Source organism: Paramormyrops kingsleyae, chromosome 4 (assembly GCF_048594095.1).
Source record: "Paramormyrops kingsleyae isolate MSU_618 chromosome 4, PKINGS_0.4, whole genome shotgun sequence".
NCBI lineage: Eukaryota > Metazoa > Chordata > Actinopteri > Osteoglossiformes > Mormyridae > Paramormyrops > Paramormyrops kingsleyae.
Window position 1 is genome coordinate 46,304,283 of NC_132800.1, and position 23,810 is coordinate 46,328,092.

The following is a 23,810-nucleotide window of genomic DNA, read 5'->3' on the forward strand; positions in this document are numbered from 1 at the left end:
CGCACCGCGCAAAGGAAACCAAACGAACAGAAATAAATGCAAAAAAAGACACACAAAACGAGTGACAAGCCTCCCCCTCCGGCGCAACGAAGCAGCCAGGGAGAGGGGAGGCTAACCAAGGCAAAACTAAACCAAAACAATTATTAAATAAAACGGAGAAAGAAACGGAAAACCAAGTGAACTGCAAAGGCAAAAAAAAGCACCACCACACACACGCACCACCACACACACACTGAGCCGCGCAGGATCAGGCACGATCATGCGCAGTCGGAACGGTATGGCCGTAAGCGAGGGAAGCGGCCAGAATCGGCACTTTTGTTTTCAGTTGAGGGTTTATTGAGAGTCGCACCGAGAGAAGAGCAGACGTCGATGCGGCATTGATGTCAAGATGTCTTTGAGAAAGTCGTTATTAAAATGAGGAAGAAATCGGTGAGTTGTATACGATTGCTACGAGTACTTTCTGCAAAAGTGGGCGGGGACTGCCGTCTTTGTACAAGTAAAGGTAATTTGTGAAATGAAAGGGTAGTGACATCTTTACATTCGTGGCAAGACGCAGGGCCCTCTGGATAAGGTGAAACTAAGAAAAAGCTTACGGCACTTGGTATTCCCAGGCAGTCTCCCGACCAAGTACTAACCAAGCCCGGCCCCGCTTAGCTTCCGATATCAGACGAGATCGGGCGCAGTCGGAACGGTATGGCCGTAAGCGAGGGAAGCGGCCAGAATCGGCACTTTTGTTTTCAGTTGAGGGTTTATTGAGAGTCGCACCGAGAGAAGAGCAGACGTCGATGCGGCATTGATGTCAAGATGTCTTTGAGAAAGTCGTTATTAAAATGAGGAAGAAATCGGTGAGTTGTATACGATTGCTACGAGTACTTTCTGCAAAAGTGGGCGGGGACTGCCGTCTTTGTACAAATAAAGGTAATTTGTGAAATGAAAGGGTAGTGACATCTTTACATTCGTGGCAAGACGCAGGGCCCTCTGGATAAGGTGAAACTAAGAAAAAGCTTACGGCACTTGGTATTCCCAGGCAGTCTCCCGACCAAGTACTAACCAAGCCCGGCCCCGCTTAGCTTCCGATATCAGACGAGATCGGGCGCAGTCGGAACGGTATGGCCGTAAGCGAGGGAAGCGGCCAGAATCGGCACTTTTGTTTTCAGTTGAGGGTTTATTGAGAGTCGCACCGAGAGAAGAGCAGACGTCGATGCGGCATTGATGTCAAGATGTCTTTGAGAAAGTCGTTATTAAAATGAGGAAGAAATCGGTGAGTTGTATACGATTGCTACGAGTACTTTCTGCAAAAGTGGGCGGGGACTGCCGTCTTTGTACAAATAAAGGTAATTTGTGAAATGAAAGGGTAGTGACATCTTTACATTCGTGGCAAGACGCAGGGCCCTCTGGATAAGGTGAAACTAAGAAAAAGCTTACGGCACTTGGTATTCCCAGGCAGTCTCCCGACCAAGTACTAACCAAGCCCGGCCCCGCTTAGCTTCCGAGATCAGACGAGATCGGGCGCAGTCGGAACGGTATGGCCGTAAGCGAGGGAAGCGGCCAGAATCGGCACTTTTGTTTTCAGTTGAGGGTTTATTGAGAGTCGCACCGAGAGAAGAGCAGACGTCGATGCGGCATTGATGTCAAGATGTCTTTGAGAAAGTCGTTATTAAAATGAGGAAGAAATCGGTGAGTTGTATACGATTGCTACGAGTACTTTCTGCAAAAGTGGGCGGGGACTGCCGTCTTTGTACAAATAAAGGTAATTTGTGAAATGAAAGGGTAGTGACATCTTTACATTCGTGGCAAGACGCAGGGCCCTCTGGATAAGGTGAAACTAAGAAAAAGCTTACGGCACTTGGTATTCCCAGGCAGTCTCCCGACCAAGTACTAACCAAGCCCGGCCCCGCTTAGCTTCCGAGATCAGACGAGATCGGGCGCAGTCGGAACGGTATGGCCGTAAGCGAGGGAAGCGGCCAGAATCGGCACTTTTGTTTTCAGTTGAGGGTTTATTGAGAGTCGCACCGAGAGAAGAGCAGACGTCGATGCGGCATTGATGTCAAGATGTCTTTGAGAAAGTCGTTATTAAAATGAGGAAGAAATCGGTGAGTTGTATACGATTGCTACGAGTACTTTCTGCAAAAGTGGGCGGGGACTGCCGTCTTTGTACAAATAAAGGTAATTTGTGAAATGAAAGGGTAGTGACATCTTTACATTCGTGGCAAGACGCAGGGCCCTCTGGATAAGGTGAAACTAAGAAAAAGCTTACGGCACTTGGTATTCCCAGGCAGTCTCCCGACCAAGTACTAACCAAGCCCGGCCCCGCTTAGCTTCCGAGATCAGACGAGATCGGGCGCAGTCGGAACGGTATGGCCGTAAGCGAGGGAAGCGGCCAGAATCGGCACTTTTGTTTTCAGTTGAGGGTTTATTGAGAGTCGCACCGAGAGAAGAGCAGACGTCGATGCGGCATTGATGTCAAGATGTCTTTGAGAAAGTCGTTATTAAAATGAGGAAGAAATCGGTGAGTTGTATACGATTGCTACGAGTACTTTCTGCAAAAGTGGGCGGGGACTGCCGTCTTTGTACAAATAAAGGTAATTTGTGAAATGAAAGGGTAGTGACATCTTTACATTCGTGGCAAGACGCAGGGCCCTCTGGATAAGGTGAAACTAAGAAAAAGCTTACGGCACTTGGTATTCCCAGGCAGTCTCCCGAACAAGTACTAACCAAGCCCGGCCCCGCTTAGCTTCCGATATCAGACGAGATCGGGCGCAGTCGGAACGGTATGGCCGTAAGCGAGGGAAGCGGCCAGAATCGGCACTTTTGTTTTCAGTTGAGGGTTTATTGAGAGTCGCACCGAGAGAAGAGCAGACGTCGATGCGGCATTGATGTCAAGATGTCTTTGAGAAAGTCGTTATTAAAATGAGGAAGAAATCGGTGAGTTGTATACGATTGCTACGAGTACTTTCTGCAAAAGTGGGCGGGGACTGCCGTCTTTGTACAAATAAAGGTAATTTGTGAAATGAAAGGGTAGTGACATCTTTACATTCGTGGCAAGACGCAGGGCCCTCTGGATAAGGTGAAACTAAGAAAAAGCTTACGGCACTTGGTATTCCCAGGCAGTCTCCCGACCAAGTACTAACCAAGCCCGGCCCCGCTTAGCTTCCGAGATCAGACGAGATCGGGCGCAGTCGGAACGGTATGGCCGTAAGCGAGGGAAGCGGCCAGAATCGGCACTTTTGTTTTCAGTTGAGGGTTTATTGAGAGTCGCACCGAGAGAAGAGCAGACGTCGATGCGGCATTGATGTCAAGATGTCTTTGAGAAAGTCGTTATTAAAATGAGGAAGAAATCGGTGAGTTGTATACGATTGCTACGAGTACTTTCTGCAAAAGTGGGCGGGGACTGCCGTCTTTGTACAAATAAAGGTAATTTGTGAAATGAAAGGGTAGTGACATCTTTACATTCGTGGCAAGACGCAGGGCCCTCTGGATAAGGTGAAACTAAGAAAAAGCTTACGGCACTTGGTATTCCCAGGCAGTCTCCCGACCAAGTACTAACCAAGCCCGGCCCCGCTTAGCTTCCGATATCAGACGAGATCGGGCGCAGTCGGAACGGTATGGCCGTAAGCGAGGGAAGCGGCCAGAATCGGCACTTTTGTTTTCAGTTGAGGGTTTATTGAGAGTCGCACCGAGAGAAGAGCAGACGTCGATGCGGCATTGATGTCAAGATGTCTTTGAGAAAGTCGTTATTAAAATGAGGAAGAAATCGGTGAGTTGTATACGATTGCTACGAGTACTTTCTGCAAAAGTGGGCGGGGACTGCCGTCTTTGTACAAATAAAGGTAATTTGTGAAATGAAAGGGTAGTGACATCTTTACATTCGTGGCAAGACGCAGGGCCCTCTGGATAAGGTGAAACTAAGAAAAAGCTTACGGCACTTGGTATTCCCAGGCAGTCTCCCGACCAAGTACTAACCAAGCCCGGCCCCGCTTAGCTTCCGAGATCAGACGAGGTCGGGCGCAGTCGGAACGGTATGGCCGTAAGCGAGGGAAGTGGCCAGAATCGGCACTTTTGTTTTCAGTTGAGGGTTTATTGAGAGTCGCACCGAGAGAAGAGCAGACGTCTTTGAGAAAGTCGTTATTAAAATGAGGGAGAAATCGGTGAGTTGTATACGATTGCTACGAGTACTTTCTGCAAAAGTGGGCGGGGACTGCCGTCTTTGTACAAATAAAGGTAATTTGTGAAATGAAAGGGTAGTGACATCTTTACATTCGTGGCAAGACGCAGGGCCCTCTGGATAAGGTGAAACTAAGAAAAAGCTTACGGCACTTGGTATTCCCAGGCAGTCTCCCAACCAAGTACTAACCAAGCCCGGCCCCGCTTAGCTTCCGAGATCAGACGAGATCGGGCGCAGTCGGAACGGTATGGCCGTAAGCAAGGGAAGCGGCCAGAATAGGCACTTTTGTTTTCAGTTGAGGGTTTATTGAGAGTCGCACCGAGAGAAGAGCAGACGTCGATGCGGCATTGATGTCAAGATGTCTTTGAGAAAGTCGTTATTAAAATGAGGGAGAAATCGGTGAGTTGTATACGATTGCTACGAGTACTTTCTGCAAAAGTGGGCGGGGACTGCCGTCTTTGTACAAATAAAGGTAATTTGTGAAATGAAAGGGTAGTGACATCTTTACATTCGTGGCAAGACGCAGGGCCCTCTGGATAAGGTGAAACTAAGAAAAAGCTTACGGCACTTGGTATTCCCAGGCAGTCTCCCAACCAAGTACTAACCAAGCCCGGCCCCGCTTAGCTTCCGAGATCAGACGAGATCGGGCGCAGTCGGAACGGTATGGCCGTAAGCAAGGGAAGCGGCCAGAATCGGCACTTTTGTTTTCAGTTGAGGGTTTATTGAGAGTCGCACCGAGAGAAGAGCAGACGTCGATGCGGCATTGATGTCAAGATGTCTTTGAGAAAGTCGTTATTAAAATGAGGGAGAAATCGGTGAGTTGTATACGATTGCTGCGAGTACTTTCTGCAAAAGTGGGCGGGGACTGCCGTCTTTGTACAAATAAAGGAAATTTGTGAAATGAAAGGGTAGTGACATCTTTACATTCGTGGCAAGACGCAGGGCCCTCTGGATAAGGTGAAACTAAGAAAAAGCTTACGGCACTTGGTATTCCCAGGCAGTCTCCCAACCAAGTACTAACCAAGCCCGGCCCCGCTTAGCTTCCGAGATCAGACGAGATCGGGCGCAGTCGGAACGGTATGGCCGTAAGCAAGGGAAGCGGCCAGAATCGGCACTTTTGTTTTCAGTTGAGGGTTTATTGAGAGTCGCACCGAGAGAAGAGCAGACGTCGATGCGGCATTGATGTCAAGATGTCTTTGAGAAAGTCGTTATTAAAATGAGGGAGAAATCGGTGAGTTGAATACGATTGCTACGAGTACTTTCTGCAAAAGTGGGCGGGGACTGCCGTCTTTGTACAAATAAAGGTAATTTGTGAAATGAAAGGGTAGTGACATCTTTACATTCGTGGCAAGACGCAGGGCCCTCTGGATAAGGTGAAACTAAGAAAAAGCTTACGGCACTTGGTATTCCCAGGCAGTCTCCCAACCAAGTACTAACCAAGCCCGGCCCCGCTTAGCTTCCGAGATCAGACGAGATCGGGCGCAGTCGGAACGGTATGGCCGTAAGCAAGGGAAGCGGCCAGAATCGGCACTTTTGTTTTCAGTTGAGGGTTTATTGAGAGTCGCACCGAGAGAAGAGCAGACGTCGATGCGGCATTGATGTCAAGATGTCTTTGAGAAAGTCGTTATTAAAATGAGGGAGAAATCGGTGAGTTGTATACGATTGCTGCGAGTACTTTCTGCAAAAGTGGGCGGGGACTGCCGTCTTTGTACAAATAAAGGAAATTTGTGAAATGAAAGGGTAGTGACATCTTTACATTCGTGGCAAGACGCAGGGCCCTCTGGATAAGGTGAAACTAAGAAAAAGCTTACGGCACTTGGTATTCCCAGGCAGTCTCCCAACCAAGTACTAACCAAGCCCGGCCCCGCTTAGCTTCCGAGATCAGACGAGATCGGGCGCAGTCGGAACGGTATGGCCGTAAGCAAGGGAAGCGGCCAGAATCGGCACTTTTGTTTTCAGTTGAGGGTTTATTGAGAGTCGCACCGAGAGAAGAGCAGACGTCGATGCGGCATTGATGTCAAGATGTCTTTGAGAAAGTCGTTATTAAAATGAGGGAGAAATCGGTGAGTTGTATACGATTGCTACGAGTACTTTCTGCAAAAGTGGGCGGGGACTGCCGTCTTTGTACAAATAAAGGTAATTTGTGAAATGAAAGGGTAGTGACATCTTTACATTCGTGGCAAGACGCAGGGCCCTCTGGATAAGGTGAAACTAAGAAAAAGCTTACGGCACTTGGTATTCCCAGGCAGTCTCCCAACCAAGTACTAACCAAGCCCGGCCCCGCTTAGCTTCCGAGATCAGACGAGATCGGGCGCAGTCGGAACGGTATGGCCGTAAGCAAGGGAAGCGGCCAGAATCGGCACTTTTGTTTTCAGTTGAGGGTTTATTGAGAGTCGCACCGAGAGAAGAGCAGACGTCGATGCGGCATTGATGTCAAGATGTCTTTGAGAAAGTCGTTATTAAAATGAGGGAGAAATCGGTGAGTTGTATACGATTGCTACGAGTACTTTCTGCAAAAGTGGGCGGGGACTGCCGTCTTTGTACAAATAAAGGTAATTTGTGAAATGAAAGGGTAGTGACATCTTTACATTCGTGGCAAGACGCAGGGCCCTCTGGATAAGGTGAAACTAAGAAAAAGCTTACGGCACTTGGCATTCCCAGGCAGTCTCCCAACTAAGTACTAACCAAGCCCGGCCCCGCTTAGCTTCCGAGATCAGACGAGATCGGGCGCAGTCGGAACGGTATGGCCGTAAGCAAGGGAAGCGGTCAGAATCGGCACTTTTGTTTTCAGTTGAGGGTTTATTGAGAGTCGCACCGAGAGAAGAGCAGACGTCGATGCGGCATTGATGTCAAGATGTCTTTGAGAAAGTCGTTATTAAAATGAGGGAGAAATCGGTGAGTTGTATACGATTGCTACGAGTACTTTCTGCAAAAGTGGGCGGGGACTGCCGTCTTTGTACAAATAAAGGTAATTTGTGAAATGAAAGGGTAGTGACATCTTTACATTCGTGGCAAGACGCAGGGCCCTCTGGATAAGGTGAAACTAAGAAAAAGCTTACGGCACTTGGTATTCCCAGGCAGTCTCCCAACCAAGTACTAACCAAGCCCGGCCCCGCTTAGCTTCCGAGATCAGACGAGATCGGGCGCAGTCGGAACGGTATGGCCGTAAGCAAGGGAAGCGGCCAGAATCGGCACTTTTGTTTTCAGTTGAGGGTTTATTGAGAGTCGCACCGAGAGAAGAGCAGACGTCGATGCGGCATTGATGTCAAGATGTCTTTGAGAAAGTCGTTATTAAAATGAGGGAGAAATCGGTGAGTTGTATACGATTGCTACGAGTACTTTCTGCAAAAGTGGGCGGGGACTGCCGTCTTTGTACAAATAAAGGTAATTTGTGAAATGAAAGGGTAGTGACATCTTTACATTCGTGGCAAGACGCAGGGCCCTCTGGATAAGGTGAAACTAAGAAAAAGCTTACGGCACTTGGTATTCCCAGGCAGTCTCCCAACCAAGTACTAACCAAGCCCGGCCCCGCTTAGCTTCCGAGATCAGACGAGATCGGGCGCAGTCGGAACGGTATGGCCGTAAGCAAGGGAAGCGGCCAGAATCGGCACTTTTGTTTTCAGTTGAGGGTTTATTGAGAGTCGCACCGAGAGAAGAGCAGACGTCGATGCGGCATTGATGTCAAGATGTCTTTGAGAAAGTCGTTATTAAAATGAGGGAGAAATCGGTGAGTTGTATACGATTGCTACGAGTACTTTCTGCAAAAGTGGGCGGGGACTGCCGTCTTTGTACAAATAAAGGTAATTTGTGAAATGAAAGGGTAGTGACATCTTTACATTCGTGGCAAGACGCAGGGCCCTCTGGATAAGGTGAAACTAAGAAAAAGCTTACGGCACTTGGTATTCCCAGGCAGTCTCCCAACTAAGTACTAACCAAGCCCGGCCCCGCTTAGCTTCCGAGATCAGACGAGATCGGGCGCAGTCGGAACGGTATGGCCGTAAGCAAGGGAAGCGGTCAGAATCGGCACTTTTGTTTTCAGTTGAGGGTTTATTGAGAGTCGCACCGAGAGAAGAGCAGACGTCGATGCGGCATTGATGTCAAGATGTCTTTGAGAAAGTCGTTATTAAAATGAGGGAGAAATCGGTGAGTTGTATACGATTGCTACGAGTACTTTCTGCAAAAGTGGGCGGGGACTGCCGTCTTTGTACAAATAAAGGTAATTTGTGAAATGAAAGGGTAGTGACATCTTTACATTCGTGGCAAGACGCAGGGCCCTCTGGATAAGGTGAAACTAAGAAAAAGCTTACGGCACTTGGTATTCCCAGGCAGTCTCCCAACCAAGTACTAACCAAGCCCGGCCCCGCTTAGCTTCCGAGATCAGACGAGATCGGGCGCAGTCGGAACGGTATGGCCGTAAGCAAGGGAAGCGGCCAGAATCGGCACTTTTGTTTTCAGTTGAGGGTTTATTGAGAGTCGCACCGAGAGAAGAGCAGACGTCGATGCGGCATTGATGTCAAGATGTCTTTGAGAAAGTCGTTATTAAAATGAGGAAGAAATCGGTGAGTTGTATACGATTGCTACGAGTACTTTCTGCAAAAGTGGGCGGGGACTGCCGTCTTTGTACAAATAAAGGTAATTTGTGAAATGAAAGGGTAGTGACATCTTTACATTCGTGGCAAGACGCAGGGCCCTCTGGATAAGGTGAAACTAAGAAAAAGCTTACGGCACTTGGTATTCCCAGGCAGTCTCCCAACCAAGTACTGACCAAGCCCGGCCCCGCTTAGCTTCCGAGATCAGACGAGATCGGGCGCAGTCGGAACGGTATGGCCGTAAGCAAGGGAAGCGGCCAGAATCGGCACTTTTGTTTTCAGTTGAGGGTTTATTGAGAGTCGCACCGAGAGAAGAGCAGACGTCGATGCGGCATTGATGTCAAGATGTCTTTGAGAAAGTCGTTATTAAAATGAGGAAGAAATCGGTGAGTTGTATACGATTGCTACGAGTACTTTCTGCAAAAGTGGGCGGGGACTGCCGTCTTTGTACAAATAAAGGTAATTTGTGAAATGAAAGGGTAGTGACATCTTTACATTCGTGGCAAGACGCAGGGCCCTCTGGATAAGGTGAAACTAAGAAAAAGCTTACGGCACTTGGTATTCCCAGGCAGTCTCCCAACCAAGTACTATACAGTTGCTTTTTCCCCCGCTCCCCCGCTCACCCTGCAACCCCACCATCAAATCAGGTGTCCCGCCCCCAGCACGGCCGCCCAACGTTTTTCAGATTCCTCGGCCGGCAGCCTCCAGCGACTAATTTCATCTTGCCAGATGGGCAGACTTTCTTCTCCTTACTACTTTGCGGTACCAGGTAGATTAAAAATTGCGTCTGCCTGCCGGCAATCATTGCCCCTTTACCTGCCTATTGCTGCCTAATTTTAACGCTGCAATCGAAAGCTATCAAATAAGATAGACAGCCTTTTGTTTTCAGTTCTGGACTTATTCAGCGTCGCGCTGAGAGAAGAGCAGACGTCGATGTGGCGTTGATGTCAAGATGTCTTTGAGGTCGTTCTTAAAGTGAGGAAGAAAGCGGTGAATTGTACACGATTGCTTCGAGTACTTTCTGCAAAAGTGGGCGGGGACTGCCGTCGTTGTGCAAATAAAGGTAATTTGTGAAATGAAAGGGGAGTGACAACTTTACATTCATGGCAAAATGCAGGGCCCTCTGGATGAAGTGAAAGTAAGAAAAAGCTTACAGCACTTGGTAATCCCAGGTAGTCTCCCAACCAAGTACTAACCAAGCCCGGCCCCGCTTAGCTTCCGAGATCAGACGAGATCGGGCGCCGTTTTTTTTTTTATTAAACTACTCAGAATGACATCACCACACATACACCACAGCAGGGGGGCAGTACAGGGAGAGGGGCCAGGGACCGGGCCAAGCCCACGACCCAAGACCCCTACTCACAGGGTGCAGCTGTCTTCATCATGGAGGTGTGGTTTTAATAAAAAAAGCACAACACAACACAATAAAAGCCAATCAATGAAACGTCCAATTAAAAGAGGAGCAAGGGGAACTAAAGACAAACACAGAACACAAACAACAAGCAGCACGAAAACCCACCCACACACAACCCGTGCAAAGAAAACAACCCAGGGAACCCACCCAAAACAGAGAAACGGAAGGAATACAAACAGCCCACCCTCAAAACACATCCCAAACCAAATGCCCACCCACAACAGAAACAAAAGGAATCCAGTTCAGGGCATGTCATGAGGCCCGGCAGACACCTTGGATAAAACCAGTCGCAGTCGATAATTACACATTAAAACCTGATCTAAAACCATGCCCTCATTGCGCCGCGACTGCTAAAAACAGGTTAAGAAAGGTGCTGGCGGGGTGGACTTTGGGGACACATAAGAGGAACATGACCTGCCACCCCACCTCCGTAAAAACAGGCACGGGCCCCACCGCCCCGGCTATCCTGTCCACCACCTCCAGTGCCCAGACAATAAAATCAGCTAACTGTGGACAGCCAAAGAACAAGTGTGTTTGGCCCTCCTCCACATCCCGGCACACTGGGCAGAGTGGAGACGTGGCGAAGCCCAGTCTATACAGCCACCTCATTGACCATAGGGCATTGTGCTGCTGTCTGAAATCAAAATGAGCCAGGGCAGGGTCCGTCGGGCATCAAACAGGGAAGCACCTGCTACAAAATTCCTGCGCCACTGGGGCAATGAAAGCGTGCTGCCTGTAGAAGCGGGCAAAGTCACGGGTGGCACATGCCCCCAAGGGGACGAGTGACCCGGACAGCCGCTTCACGTATACCACGGGGAAACGAGGGGCCACATGTCGCGGGGAGGGCAGCCCTAGCCGCCAGACATTGCCTGGCTACAGTGACCCTGGAGGCCTTCTTGGCCACAGCCTCGACCTGGTCAAAGACGGCCGCGGGAGGCAGGAAGCCAGGGCGCACCTCATAGAAGAGGTCTCGCACCTGACGCACTCCGGCCTCCCACCAGTGCCGGAACTCCAGGGGCCGCCCCCCGGAGAGGACGTGCGGGTTGAGTAGCAGCAGCTACCGCCCCTCAGGCACCACCACAGTGTGCTCCTGGAACAGGAGCTGTGCATAGAGGGAGGGGATGCCTCGCACCATGCCGGGCCGGAGGCGCATCCAAAGGACGTCCTCGGCCAGCTCCCTCCCAGCGCACTGTCCCAGCCGGAGCGAGAGCACCTCCTTCCACAGGGAGGGGCGACTCTCGTCCAGGAAGGCCTGCAACATCCGCACACACAGGGCCTTGGCCTGAACCAGAGGGCCCGGGAGGGCCAATCAAAGTAGCGTAAGCCACCATGACTCTGCCCCCCCCCAGAGGAAGCGCAGGGCGGCCGCCCGCATCCTGGCGTAGTGCCCGTGAGACAGGTCAGTCACGCTCAGGTGATACCACAGCACGGATAACACCAATGCGTTCAACAGGAACACCCGCTGCTGCAGCGAGAGGAGACGGCCCGACCACCCGGCCAGCCGCCGCTCCACAGCACCCGTGAGATTGTCCTACATCCTTCCCATCGCGACCTCGGTGCTCCTCCCGAGCAGCACACCCAGGAGGCGCACCTACCCCTCGGCCTCAGTCAGCCCCAGCTCAGCGGGCAGAGGCCCAGCCGAGCCGAGCCGCAGGTAGACTGACTTCTGCAGGTTCACCCTGGCCCCAGTGATATCACAGTACTGCTGCGCAATGCAGCCCCCACGCTGGCCCCGTCGGGTACGAGCAGGGTGGTGTCATCAGTGTACTGGAAGACCGGTGGAGCGTGACATGTCGGGCTGATGGGCACCCTAGCGATGCCATGAGAGGCGGCCACCAGGAGGCCGAGGGGCTCGACCGCCAAGGTGTACAAGGCGACCGACAGGGGGCAGCCCTGCCGCACTGAACACGTCATGCAGATGGGAGCAGTAACGTAGCCGTTGCAGGCGACCGCGGACATGGCGGAGGCGCACAAGAGGCACGTCCAGGCCAGGAAGCCCGGGCCGAACACCTCCAGCACACGCAGGAGGTAGGAGTGCTCGACCCTTTCAAAAGCCTTGGCGAAGTCGAGCTTCACCAGGTAACCGGGCATACCCGCCGTCTCCATGAGCCCCACCGCCACCTGCACATCCCGGACAGTGTCCAGGATGGTGCGGCCCATCACCTCGTACGTCTGGGTGGTGTGGATGAGAGACAGCAGCACCCGACTGAGCTGGGAAGCCAAGACCGAGGCCAACACCTTGTAATCAGTGTTGAGCATGGTGAGGGGCCTGTAATTAGCCAGATCCCCCCTGTCTCCCGAGTGCTTAAAGAGCATCTTGATGATACCCAGCCAGGTGGCTCAAAGTCTGCCGTGAAGCCATCGGAGCCGGTCAATGGGGGCCTCGATCTCATCACCGGACAAGGGGGCGTCACACAGGGCGACGCTCTCGGGCAAGAGGCGCGCCTCGATCAGCCCCGTGAGGGGGGAGAGGGCGTCCAGATCAATACGCTTGCTGGAGAACATGGCCTCCGAGTAGTCCTGCACGACGCGCAGGACACTGGGCGCGTCAGTCACCAACTGGCCGTCACGGCAGCGCACCGACCGAAGCAGCCTCGCAGCCCCCCTGGACTCCTCCAACGCCTTGAAGTAGCGCAGGGAGAGCTCCCCAGGAGCGACGAAACGCACCCCGCTCCGCAACGCCACCCCGGCTTGCCTCCGCTCAGAGAGGAGCGCCAGCTCGTCCTGCAGCGCCGAGAACCGCGCGGGGTCCCCTGCGTCCTGCTCGAGCGGCAACAATTCCAGCTGGAGGTCACGCAGCATGGCGCGCTCCCACCGCCGCTAGCGTCCGGCCGCAGTCCTCCCGGCAGCCTGCAAGATGGCCACCACCTGCCTCTTAAGCAGTTCCCACCCCGCCTGTACATCAAGGGAGAACAGAGGCGACCGCACTCCCGTCCACAATGCGAAGCTAACCTTATCTGTAACGGTACCATCGCTTAAGAGGGAGGGGTTGAGGACCCAGGTGCCCCGCCCGCACTGCACCTCCCCAGAATCGAGAGTGCATATGTAGTAGTCGTGATCGCTCAAAAGGCACTCCCGATAAGCCATCGCACGGACACGGGCAGCGACAGCAGGGGACACTAAGGCGTAGTCCAGCCTGCTTCCCTGCACCACCCCCCGGACACGCTGCGTCCTGGAGAGGATGCGTCGGTCAGGGTTGCGATCCCGCCACAGATCCGTGAGGTGACAGGCACGCATCATACGGAGGAGCGCGGCTCTCCCCGCATCGGCCCGCATGACTACCCCCCTCCGCACGTCCAGGCGAGAGAGGGTGATGTTAAAGTCCCCGACCACGAGAGGACAGGGCCACTGCGCCACACGGGCAGCCAGGCAGTCGAAGAAGGAGGCACACCAAGCCTCATCAGTGGGCGCGTGCACGACCACGACGGTGCAGGCGAAGCCCCCCTCCAGACGCAGTCCGACAGCCAGACACTTGCCCCCCCCGTTCGAGTACAGCAGGGAAGCTGCCTGGATGCGCGGGCGGTGACAGAGCAGCGCGACACCCCAACCGATGACCCCTGGCCTAACAGAGGCGGTGGAGAAGACATCGCCCGACCATGCACCTTGTCGATAAAAGCCCCATCCCACCCAGTCTCCTGCAGACACACGACAGACGAATCACTACAGACAGCTAAAACCGCCTGGGCCTTGGCCCAGGAGCGCAGCCCCCGGGCACTGAGTGACGTGAGAGTCAAAGTCATTGTTCAAAAGTGTATTGGCTCCAGGCGGGAAACACACATAATCACAGACAGGACTAGACTATACAGAAGACAGACTAACTAACGGGGGCACAGGCACTAAGAGACAATCCAGTGATAAAAGCGGGACGTAAAAGCAGCCACCCCACCCACCAAAGCAACCACCCACACATCCCACCCTGATGGGCGAGCGATGTCATGTTAAATACACAGGTGAAACACAAGCATAAAAAACCAATACGAACAATAAAAATAACCGGTAACACTTTATAACGTTCCTTTGTAAGGCATTTATAAGTGATTAGTTAATGATGAACTAATTATTTACAAAACATTCATAAATGATTAATAAGTGATATGCTAACAGTTTGTGTATGTTTTGTTAATACATTTACAAGTCATTTACAAGTGATTAGTTAATGATTAACTAATTATTTACAAAACATTCATAAATGATTAATAAGTGATATGCTAACAGTTTGTGTATGTTTTGTTAATACATTTACAAGTCATTTACAAGTGATTAGTTAGTGATGAACCTACCATTTACAAAACATGACTGCATTCAAAAAGGAATGATAAATGTTAATATTTTTGTGTATGGTTTGTAGACTGTTATAAATAATTTGATTGAACCGGATGAGTAGTTTACACTTTAGATTAGGGGATGCAGAAAGTGTTGTAAATGCCTTGTGTACAGCTACAGATCATTTGAAACAGGTAAGAAAGATCTACGAATGATGAGTAAAACGTGTGCTGCAATGTAAGGGCTGACTGCAGACAGATGTGTTCTTTGACACATGGAGTATGTTAACGCTGTAACGCTGTGGAAGGTGAAACTGGGTTGAGACTGCTGGGTAAAGTTGGGTTACACGTTTAACCCAGCATATTGGGTTCTGATTTTTAACCCAACTATTAGTTCAAAATGACTACACTGCTGGGTTGAATGTAACCCAAAATGGGTCAGAAATTTAATCTAGAAACTTTGGTGATTAAAATTACTAAAATAAAAACAATTCTACAGCAATACATACTTCAGTAATGGAATTTTATTTATGACAAAGCATGTAAAAAAGAGTGACATTCCACAGGATGCCTTTTCATTGGTTGTTGTGTTGTATTTTACCCAGATACAATAGTACTATTTTCTGATTGGCTATTGTGTACACCCTTTCTTTTTTTTTGATTGGCTGACAGGCTCTTGGGGCAAATCTTGTCCGACTTCAACGTCATAAAAGAGGCTTGTTTCCGACGGGAAGCGACGTTTTTCTTGACGTTTCGTGACGTTTTCATCCGAGTTCCGACTTGGAGAGAAATAGTCGAACGCACCATAATGTCACTTCAACTCAGAATTTCCGAGATCCGAGAGAAAAACGAACACACCATTAGACTGTATGTGTTTTTAAGCCGGGGGGCGTGGCCTTATACGCATGCTGCCCGGACTGTTTTCCGTGTGAATGGCTGTGGGCGTGCCCTGCCTCGGGTCATTAGCAGATAATGAAGTGCGACAGAAATTCTGTGCCTCTCCTTGGTTTCAGATGAATTACATAAACTGAAAATATATATTTTTAATTTAAATTGCTTTATTTAAAAGTAGACACTTTAAGCTTTCTATAGATATATTTCTCATGTCTGTCTGTGCAGTATTCGCGGAGTTTCAGTTCATTTTAGTGACGTGTTTCAAAAAGATTTTCGCGGAGACTGAGACAGCTGAAAGCGCACCCTGTTTATTTTCTTTATTTTACAAAAGCACAATGTTTCGTGGATATTGTGAGTATACATGAATAAAAGTAGACCATTTACAGATTAAAATGATGTACTACACTTACGTGTATGATCAAACATGACGACGCATTTTAAGTTCTTTTCACGGTTACCAGAAAAAAATGCAAGTGTCCCCGCCGGCGGGTCCGCCGACTCCTAAGGGTTAAAACGGGATCTAAAACAACACCCGTGTAGCGCGCCTTGCTGCGCGACCTCCAGCTGGAATTATTGGCGCTCGAGCAGGATGCAGGGGACCCCGTGAGGGTCTCGGCGCTGCAGGACGAGCTGGCGCTCCTCTCTGAGCGGAGGCAAGCCGGGGTGGCGTTGCGGAGCGGGGTGCGTTTCCTCGCCCCTGGGGAGCTCTCTCCGCGCTACTTCAAGGCGTTGGAGGAGTCCAGGGGGGCTGCGAGGCTGCTCCGGTCGGTGCGCTGCCCTGACGGCCAGTTGGTGACTGACACGCCCGGTGTCCTGCGTGTTGTGCGGGACTACTGGGAGGCCATGTTCTCCAGTGAGCGTATCGATCTGGATGCCCTCTCCCCCCTCACGGGGCTGATCGAGGCGCGCCTCTCGCCCGAGAGCGTCGCCCTGTGTGACGCCCCCATGTCCGGTGATGAGATCGAGGCCGCCATTGACAGGCTCCAGCCGCGCAAGTGTCCCGGCTCCGACGGCCTCACGGCAGACTTTTACAGGGTCTTTAAGGGGGAGCTGGTGCCCATCTTGCAGGCCCTTTATAGTGATGTCCTCGCCCGCGGTGCGATGCACGGCACCATCCGGCTGGGTGTGATTAAGATGCTCTTTAAGCACACGGGAGACAGGGGGGAGCTGGCTAATTACAGGCCACTCACCATGCTCAACACCGATTACAAGGTGTTGGCCTCGGTCTTGGCCTCCCGGCTCAGTCGGGTGCTGCCGTCTCTCATCCGCACCACCCAGACGTACGGGGTGACGGGCCGCACCATCCTGGACACCGTCCGGTATGTGCAGGCGGCGGTGGGGTTCATGGAGACAGCGGGTACGCCCGGTTACCTGGTGAAGCTCGACTTCGCCAAGGCATTTGACAGGGTCGAGCACGCCTACCTCCTGCGCGTGCTGGAGGTGTTCGGCTTCGGCCCGGGCTTCCTGGCCTGGACGCGCCTCTCGTGCGCCTCCGCCCGGTCCGCCATGCCTCTGCCCGCCGAGCTGGGGCTGACTGAGGCCGAGGGGGAGGTGCGCCTCCTGGGCGTGCTGCTCGGGAGGATGTGGGACGACCTTACGGGTGCTGTGGAGCGGCGGCTGGCCGGGTGGTCGGGCCGTCTCCTCTCGCTGCAGCAGCGGGTGTTCCTGTTGAACGCATTGGTGTTATCTGTGCTGTGGTATCACCTGAGCGTCACTCACCTGCCTCACGGACACTACACCAGGTTGCGGAAGGCCGTCCTGCGCTTCCTCTGGGGGGGGCAGAGTCCTGGTGGCGTACGCGACCTTGATTGGCCCCCCTGACAAGGGTGGACTGGGCCTCCTGGACCCTCTGGTCCAGGCCAAGGCCCTGCGAGTGCGGATGCTGCAGGCCTTCCTGGACGAGAGTCGCCCCTCCCTGTGGAAGGAGGTGCTCTCGCTCCGGCTGGGACAGTGCGCTGGGAGTGAGCTGGCCGAGGACGTCCTCTGGATGCGCCTCCGGCCCGGCATGGTGCGTGGCATCCCCTCCCTCTATGCGCAGCTCCTGTTGGCATGGGCTGAGTTCCAGGAGCACACCGTGGTGGTGCCTGAGGGGCGGCAGCTTCTGCTCCGGCAGCCGCTGCTGCTCAACCCGCGCGTCCTCTCCGGGGGGCGGCCCCTCGAGTTCTGGCACTGGTGGGAGACCGGAGTGCGTCAGGTGCGTGACCTCTTCTATGAGGTGCGCCCTGGCTTCCTGCCTCCCGCGGCCGTCTTTGACCAGGTCGAGGCTGTGGCCGAGAGGGCCTCCAGGGTCACTGTAGCCAGGCAGTGTTTGGCGGCGAGAGCTGCCCTCCCCGCTGACTGGGTGCGAGACATTGATCGGGCCGGCGGCCCCCCGTTTCCCCGCGGTGTATGTGAGGCGGCTGTCCGGGGCACTCATCCCCTTGGGGACGTGCGTCACCCGTGACTTTGCCCGCCTCTACAGGCAGCGCGCTTTCGTTGCCCCGGTGGCGCAGGTCTTTTGGAGCACGTGCTTCCCCGCCCTGGGGCCTGACCTGTTGTGGGGGAAAGTGCTGGTCTGCCCGACGGACCCTGCCCTGGCCCATTTCGATTTCAGACAGCGGGCACAATGCCCTATGGTCAATGCGGTGGCTGCATAGACTGGGCTTCGCCGCGTCTCTGCTCTGCCCAGTGTGCCGGGAAGTGGAGGAGGGCCGCACACACATGTTTTTTGGCTGCGCTCAGTTAGTCGGCTTTATTGTCTGGGTACAGGAGGTGGTGGACAGGATTGCCTGGGCGGTGGGGCCCGTGCCTGTTTTTACCGAGGCGGGGTGGCAGGTCATGTTCCTGTTTGGTGTCCCCAAGGTCCACCCCGCCAGCACCTTTCTTAATTTGTTTTTAGCTGTCGCAAAATATGTTGTCTGGTTGCGGCGCAACAAGGCCCGCTACGAGGGTGTTGTTTTAGATCCCGTTTTAATGTGTCGCTACCGTCTGCGATTGGTTTTATCCAAGGTGTTTTTATTGTCTGCCGGGCCTCATGACATGCCCCGGTTCTTATGTGATTATGTGAACCGGGTTCCATTTGTGTCTGTTGTGGGTGGGCGTTTGGTTTGGGATGTGTTTTGAGGGTGGGCTGTTCCTTTCCGTTTGTTTTCCTGTTTGGGGTGGGTTGCTTGGGTTGTTTTTCTTGGGTTTTTCTGTGCGGGTGGGTCGTGTGCTGCTTGTTGTCCATCTTCTGCTCTTCTCTCGGTGCGACTCTCAATAAACCCTCAACTGAAAACAAAAGGGCTGATTCTGGCCGCTTCCCTCGCTTACGGCCATACCGTTCCGACTGCGCATGATCGAGTCAGATCGTGCCTGGTTCAGTGAGTGTGTGGTGGTGAGTGCGTGCGGTGGTGTTTTCTTTTGCCTCCGCTCTTTGCTTGATTCATTTGTTTTTTTTTGCATTTCTTTTCGGTTTGATTGTATAGTTGTTTCTGTTTCGTTTCCCCTTGGTTAGTCTCCCCTCTCCCTGGCCATGCCGTTGCGTTTTCAGTTTTTTTGGCATTTATTTCTGTTCGTTTGGCTTTCTTTGCGCGGTGCGCCATTTACTTCCTGGTTTGCCAATTAGGCTTTTTTCCCCTTGATTTCAGCTCTTTTTCGTTTTCTGTTTGGTCTGGTTCTGTTTTCCCTCTCCCTGGCCTTGTATTGAGCCAGGGAGAGAGGCTTGTCATCCCTTTATTCGCCCCTTATTTGTGTTTTGTTTTCGCCCTCCCTTCCTGTGCGATCCGGTTTAATTTGTGTTTTCATCACTGTTTGCTTTCTTTTCTGCCCCTGTTGGTCTCCACTCTCCCTGGCCGATTTATTGTGCTGGGGAGAGAGGCTTGTCATTTGTTTTTTTTTTTTCTCGCCGGTTGTTTATTTAGATTTTCACTTCCGCGTTTTGCGTGTCTCTCATTTACAGGCTTTTTTTCCTTTGCCCTGTTAATTGGTTGTTTGTTTTGTCCCCTGGGCTCCCTTCTTGTTTGCCCCCCCTCCTCCCCTTAATTGTGTAATATTGCTGCTGAACAGCGGCCATCCACTCCGCCCAACAGCTACGCTGGGAGGGTAGCCAAGGCCGGTCGGGCGCAGCGGGCGGGTGCCGGTGTGCGAGTTGGCACGGGGGTGCGTGCGGGTGTCCTGCGCCAAGGTGCGGCTCTGCCCGGAGCCTGGGACACGACTCCCGGCCCGAAGGGGCCATATACTAAGGAGGCCACTGTCTCCATAGACATGAGTGCGTTTGACAGCGTGCCTTTGCTTGAGGTAGCGAAGGCGATATTACTGTTGGTGTCGAAGGAAGCCCTGCTGGCCGTATGCCCGGCCCCTAATGTAGCAGTGGAGGTTACCTTCACCGCCCCTGAGTATATCGAGCTGATTGAGGGCGGACTCACCATACAGGGCAAGCTATGCCCGGTCAGACGCCTCTGTCAGGCGGAGCGCATGGTCTCCTTTTTGCACCTGCCTGCATATGTGCCCGACCAGGTCGTCCTCGATCGCCTCACGGCATGGGGAGTGGAGCCCATCCTCCCGGTGCGCCGTCGGCTCCTGCCCGGCACTCAGGTCACTGACGGCACCCGCTGCGTCAGGGTGCGTTTCCCGACCGGCGTGGTGTCCTTGCCCTACAGTGCCCGTTTTGACACGGCCGAGGGGCCCCGCTATATACGGGTCGCCCATGATAACCAGGTCCGCCTCTGCCGGATATGCCCCCAGTATGTCTGCCGTGTCTGCGGGCTGCAGGGGCACTACGCCCGCGATTGTGTTGCCGCCCGCTGTGCCAGCTGCCGCATGGCCGCCGCTCTGTGAGCCTGCTCCGGCGCCCCTGGTCGGGAGGGGAGGCCTCCGCTGCCAGGGACGGGGTTGACCCGGGCTCTCACGTGGGGGGGGGAGAAGGGGATGTCTCTCTCTCGCCTGCAGGACCCTCGCACTGCTGCCACCATCCCCTGTTGTTGCTGCCGCCGACTGCCTGGAACCCGCTGCAGAAGACCACCGCTCCTGCGGTGCTGACACCAAAGCCGGCCTGCCGGGGGAGGTGAGTGGGGGTGCCCTCTTGGGGGTGGACGCTGTGCTTTTTGGGGGGGCCGGAGACCCCCCGGCCGCACAGGACCTCATTGGGGCGTCGGGTGCTGACCACATGGCACTGCCCTCCCGAGCTGCGGTTCCTGTGGAGCTGCCAGTGCCTTCGTTGCCTGTCTCCCAGTCCCTCTACTACGAGCCCCCGCCCGCCCCCCCCCCCCCCATCTCTGACCCCGTCCCATCCCGCAGCTCAGGCCGCGGACGAAGTGCGCCCGGCATCGCAGATGGCCGGGGGTAGGACTGTGGATGGCCCCCCCTCCCCTCTGCACCCATCTGTCCGGCCCCTGGCGTCGCCCTGGTCTGGCATCCCCCCCTTCCGCACTGACACTCTTCGGCAGATTGATGCCCTGGACCCGGACCCCTTCGTCGCTCCGAGGATCCAGCATGACTCGGGAAAATCGCCAATCAACAAGCTGGGTAAAACCACGCATAAATTACGGTTCTGTATGGGGTCTAGGTCCGGGGCGTCTCGTCAGCCCCCTCTGCCGGGCCTGTCCAAATCCCTGCGGCGTCAGGAGGAGCGGCGGCAGTCAGCGGTGGCGGCCCTGGCGGCCATGCATGCTGCGAGCCGGGTCATGACGACAGCGGCGACACGGACTGATTTTCACCACCCCCCTTTTTCATGGACTCATGTCTCCCTTGGCTTGTGTTGTCTTTGATTGTGTGTTGCTTTTCTGCCGCCCCGGTTTTGTTTTGGTTTTTTTTGTTTTCATTATCATATCGACGTGTCCGTGTCACCTTATGCCCCCCCTCTGCTATCGCCGCTGTCGTCCCTCGTTTTTCCCCGTCCCCTAGGTCCCATGCATTTTAGTTGATTGTGTTTTTCGTTTTTTCTTATAGTCCACCTATTTATTGTATTTATGGTTCTGTTTATTGTTTCTTTTATTATTCTTATTGTGTTTTATGTTTCTTTTACCTGGGTGTTTGCCGTGACATCACTCCACCATCTGGGTGGGCCGTTTCGGCTGGGAGCGTCCCGCTTTTATCTTGGTATGTGTGGCTTTTACTTCCTGCGCTGCAGTCTTGTCCGGCGTGATGTGTCCCCTGCCTGGTGCCTAATAGAGACTTTTTTTTTTAACCCAATGATTCTGACTCTGACCTCCCTCAATGCCTGGGGGCTGCACTCCTGGGCCAAGGAGGGGGGTAGTCATACGGGCCGATGTGGGGCGAGCAGCTCTCCTTCGCTTGATGCGTGTCTGTCATCTCACGGACCTGTGGAGGGATCGCAACCCTGACCGTCGTGTCCTTTCCAGGACGCAGCGTGTCCGGGGCGTGATGCACGGCAGCAGGCTGGACTACGCTTTGGTGTCCCCTGCTGTCGCTGCCCGTGTCCGTACGGTGTTCTATCGGGAGTGTCTCGTGAGCGATCACGACTACTTCCTCTGCACACTCGACTCTGGGGAGGTGCAGCGCGGGCGAGGCACGTGGATCCTCAACCCCTCCCTCTTAAGCGATGGTACCGTTACTGATAAGGTTAGCTTCGCATTGTGGACTGGGGTGCGGTCGCCCCTGTTCTCCCTCGACATTCAGGCGGGGTGGGAATTGTTAAAGCGGGAGGTGGCGACCGTTTTGCAGGCTGCCGGTAGGGCCGCGGCCGGACGCTTTCGGCGGAAGGAGCGTGCCTTGCTGCGTGACCTCCAGCTGGAACTGATGGCGCTCGAGCAGGATGCAGGGGATCCCGTGCGGGTCTCGGCCCTGCAGAATGAGCTGGCTCTCCTCTCTGAGCAGGGGCATGCCGGGGTGGCGTTGCGGAGCGGGGTGTGTTTCGTCGCTCCTGGGGAGCTCTCCCCGTGCTACTTCAAGGTGTTGGAGGAGTCCAGGGGGGCTGCGAGGCTGCTCCGGTCGGTGCGCTGCCCGGACGGCCAGTTGGTGTCCTACACGTCGTGCGGGATTACTGGGCCGCCATGTTCACCAGCGATCTGGACGCCCTCTCCCCCCTCGCGGGGCTGCTTGAGGCGCGCCTCTCGCCCGAGAGCGTCGCCCTGTGTGACGCCCCCTTGTTCTGTGATGAGATCGGGGCAGCCATTGACCGGCTACGGCCGCAGAAGTGTCCCGGCTCTGACGGCCTCACGGCAGACTTTTACAGGGTCTTTAACTCTCTGGGGTCGAGTATGTCGTCGATATATTTCAGTCGTCGATATATTTCAGTCGTCGATATATTTCAGTTTATATCTCGCTGAAATCTTAATGTAGAATCATGAAAAAAACCCTGGCTAAATCCGTAATCTGTCTTCTTTTCAAAACGTCCATTGTCGGAAGTATTAAAGTTTTTCTAATTAGGTTAAATCGGCAGAAAAGTAAACCATGTCATCTTACTTTGTTTTACCTGCATCGGGGGCGTGTAGTGCCGCTCTCACCTGAAGATCGCTATTCACATTATAAATAGCCGCATTAGCGCGTATTCAAATCGCATTCGCATGGTAATTTGATTAACAGCGCAACGGTGCAACGCGATCCAGATACATCCCCTTCAGCGCCATAAAAGGGGGTTGGGGACGTGGCCAGGTGACAATGGCTCATTCATACACATGAAAGTTGCTACATATTCAATGAAAGGAGCCAGAAATAGTGACATGAGTTAGGTTTTTCTTATTTATTTTTCCAAATGAATGTTGCATCTACACCATTTAGTCATCTTCATGTAGCCAAGACTTTGGTGATCAGATATCTGGGATCAAAACAAACTGCCAGCATTGCTTACTATGTTCTTTTATAATGTTTCTGCAAGTGTTCCAAACTGCATTTTGCAATGTCTATACTTTGATGTCAAATTTCAAACTTAACAAAAATCTGACATATTTACAATATATATTAAAATAAAGATGAGTGTAATGGCAAAACAAATATATAAGAAATAATTTATTTGCCATGAATTAAGTTTATGATATTTGAAGAAATGTGTGATCATGCCCCAGTCAGTGAAAGTGTGTTTCCTACCCCTAGACCCCAAAGGGTTAAGGGGGAGCTGGTGCCCATCTTGCAGGCCCTTTATAGTGACGTCCTTGCCCGCGGTGCGATGCACGGCACCATCCGGCTGGGTGTGATTAAGATGCTCTTTAAGCACACGGGAGACAGGGGGGAGCTGGCTAATTACAGGCCCCTCACCATGCTCAACACCGATTACAAGGTGTTGGCCTCGGTCTTGGCCTCCCAGCTCAGTCGGGTGCTGCCGTCTCTCATCCGCACCACCCAGACGTACGGGGTGACGGGCCGCACCATCCTGGACACTGTCCGGGATGTGCAGGCGGCGGTGGGTTTCATGGAGACGGCGGGTACGCCCGGTTACTTGGTGGCCCGACGGGGCCAGCGTGGGGGCTGCATTGCGCAGCAGTACTGTGATATCACTGGGGCCAGGGTGAACCTGCAGAAGTCAGTCTACCTGCGGCTCGGCTCGGCTGGGCCTCTGCCCGCTGAGCTGG

The 23,810-nt window shown here is 53.2% G+C and overlaps 20 non-coding genes and 1 pseudogene across 20 annotated transcripts; all 21 read right to left on the reverse strand.

Annotated features, from left to right (window-relative positions):
* Positions 1-586: 586 nt before the first annotated feature.
* LOC140589936 (5S ribosomal RNA) lies at positions 587-705 on the reverse strand. Its single transcript, XR_011991115.1, has one exon. It is a non-coding gene; the product is annotated as a 5S ribosomal RNA (ribosomal RNA).
* A 297-nt stretch (positions 706-1,002) lies between these two features.
* On the reverse strand, positions 1,003-1,121 carry LOC140589937 (5S ribosomal RNA). The gene has a single exon (XR_011991116.1). It is a non-coding gene; the product is annotated as a 5S ribosomal RNA (ribosomal RNA).
* Positions 1,122-1,418: 297 nt separating this feature from the next.
* Positions 1,419-1,537, reverse strand: LOC140589541 (5S ribosomal RNA). The gene has a single exon (XR_011990720.1). It is a non-coding gene; the product is annotated as a 5S ribosomal RNA (ribosomal RNA).
* Positions 1,538-1,834: 297 nt separating this feature from the next.
* LOC140589542 (5S ribosomal RNA) lies at positions 1,835-1,953 on the reverse strand. The gene has a single exon (XR_011990721.1). It is a non-coding gene; the product is annotated as a 5S ribosomal RNA (ribosomal RNA).
* A 297-nt stretch (positions 1,954-2,250) lies between these two features.
* LOC140589543 (5S ribosomal RNA) lies at positions 2,251-2,369 on the reverse strand. Its single transcript, XR_011990722.1, has one exon. It is a non-coding gene; the product is annotated as a 5S ribosomal RNA (ribosomal RNA).
* A 297-nt stretch (positions 2,370-2,666) lies between these two features.
* Positions 2,667-2,785, reverse strand: LOC140590105 (5S ribosomal RNA; annotated as a pseudogene).
* Positions 2,786-3,082: 297 nt separating this feature from the next.
* LOC140589545 (5S ribosomal RNA) lies at positions 3,083-3,201 on the reverse strand. The gene has a single exon (XR_011990724.1). It is a non-coding gene; the product is annotated as a 5S ribosomal RNA (ribosomal RNA).
* A 297-nt stretch (positions 3,202-3,498) lies between these two features.
* Positions 3,499-3,617, reverse strand: LOC140589938 (5S ribosomal RNA). The gene has a single exon (XR_011991117.1). It is a non-coding gene; the product is annotated as a 5S ribosomal RNA (ribosomal RNA).
* A 297-nt stretch (positions 3,618-3,914) lies between these two features.
* On the reverse strand, positions 3,915-4,033 carry LOC140589904 (5S ribosomal RNA). Its single transcript, XR_011991083.1, has one exon. It is a non-coding gene; the product is annotated as a 5S ribosomal RNA (ribosomal RNA).
* A 272-nt stretch (positions 4,034-4,305) lies between these two features.
* LOC140590620 (5S ribosomal RNA) lies at positions 4,306-4,424 on the reverse strand. The gene has a single exon (XR_011991451.1). It is a non-coding gene; the product is annotated as a 5S ribosomal RNA (ribosomal RNA).
* Positions 4,425-4,721: 297 nt separating this feature from the next.
* On the reverse strand, positions 4,722-4,840 carry LOC140590622 (5S ribosomal RNA). The gene has a single exon (XR_011991453.1). It is a non-coding gene; the product is annotated as a 5S ribosomal RNA (ribosomal RNA).
* Positions 4,841-5,137: 297 nt separating this feature from the next.
* Positions 5,138-5,256, reverse strand: LOC140590623 (5S ribosomal RNA). The gene has a single exon (XR_011991454.1). It is a non-coding gene; the product is annotated as a 5S ribosomal RNA (ribosomal RNA).
* Positions 5,257-5,553: 297 nt separating this feature from the next.
* LOC140590624 (5S ribosomal RNA) lies at positions 5,554-5,672 on the reverse strand. The gene has a single exon (XR_011991455.1). It is a non-coding gene; the product is annotated as a 5S ribosomal RNA (ribosomal RNA).
* A 297-nt stretch (positions 5,673-5,969) lies between these two features.
* LOC140590625 (5S ribosomal RNA) lies at positions 5,970-6,088 on the reverse strand. Its single transcript, XR_011991456.1, has one exon. It is a non-coding gene; the product is annotated as a 5S ribosomal RNA (ribosomal RNA).
* A 297-nt stretch (positions 6,089-6,385) lies between these two features.
* Positions 6,386-6,504, reverse strand: LOC140590626 (5S ribosomal RNA). The gene has a single exon (XR_011991457.1). It is a non-coding gene; the product is annotated as a 5S ribosomal RNA (ribosomal RNA).
* A 297-nt stretch (positions 6,505-6,801) lies between these two features.
* On the reverse strand, positions 6,802-6,920 carry LOC140589490 (5S ribosomal RNA). Its single transcript, XR_011990669.1, has one exon. It is a non-coding gene; the product is annotated as a 5S ribosomal RNA (ribosomal RNA).
* A 297-nt stretch (positions 6,921-7,217) lies between these two features.
* LOC140590627 (5S ribosomal RNA) lies at positions 7,218-7,336 on the reverse strand. Its single transcript, XR_011991458.1, has one exon. It is a non-coding gene; the product is annotated as a 5S ribosomal RNA (ribosomal RNA).
* Positions 7,337-7,633: 297 nt separating this feature from the next.
* LOC140590628 (5S ribosomal RNA) lies at positions 7,634-7,752 on the reverse strand. The gene has a single exon (XR_011991459.1). It is a non-coding gene; the product is annotated as a 5S ribosomal RNA (ribosomal RNA).
* Positions 7,753-8,049: 297 nt separating this feature from the next.
* Positions 8,050-8,168, reverse strand: LOC140589227 (5S ribosomal RNA). The gene has a single exon (XR_011990404.1). It is a non-coding gene; the product is annotated as a 5S ribosomal RNA (ribosomal RNA).
* A 297-nt stretch (positions 8,169-8,465) lies between these two features.
* Positions 8,466-8,584, reverse strand: LOC140590629 (5S ribosomal RNA). Its single transcript, XR_011991460.1, has one exon. It is a non-coding gene; the product is annotated as a 5S ribosomal RNA (ribosomal RNA).
* Positions 8,585-8,881: 297 nt separating this feature from the next.
* Positions 8,882-9,000, reverse strand: LOC140589420 (5S ribosomal RNA). The gene has a single exon (XR_011990599.1). It is a non-coding gene; the product is annotated as a 5S ribosomal RNA (ribosomal RNA).
* Positions 9,001-23,810: the final 14,810 nt, after the last annotated feature.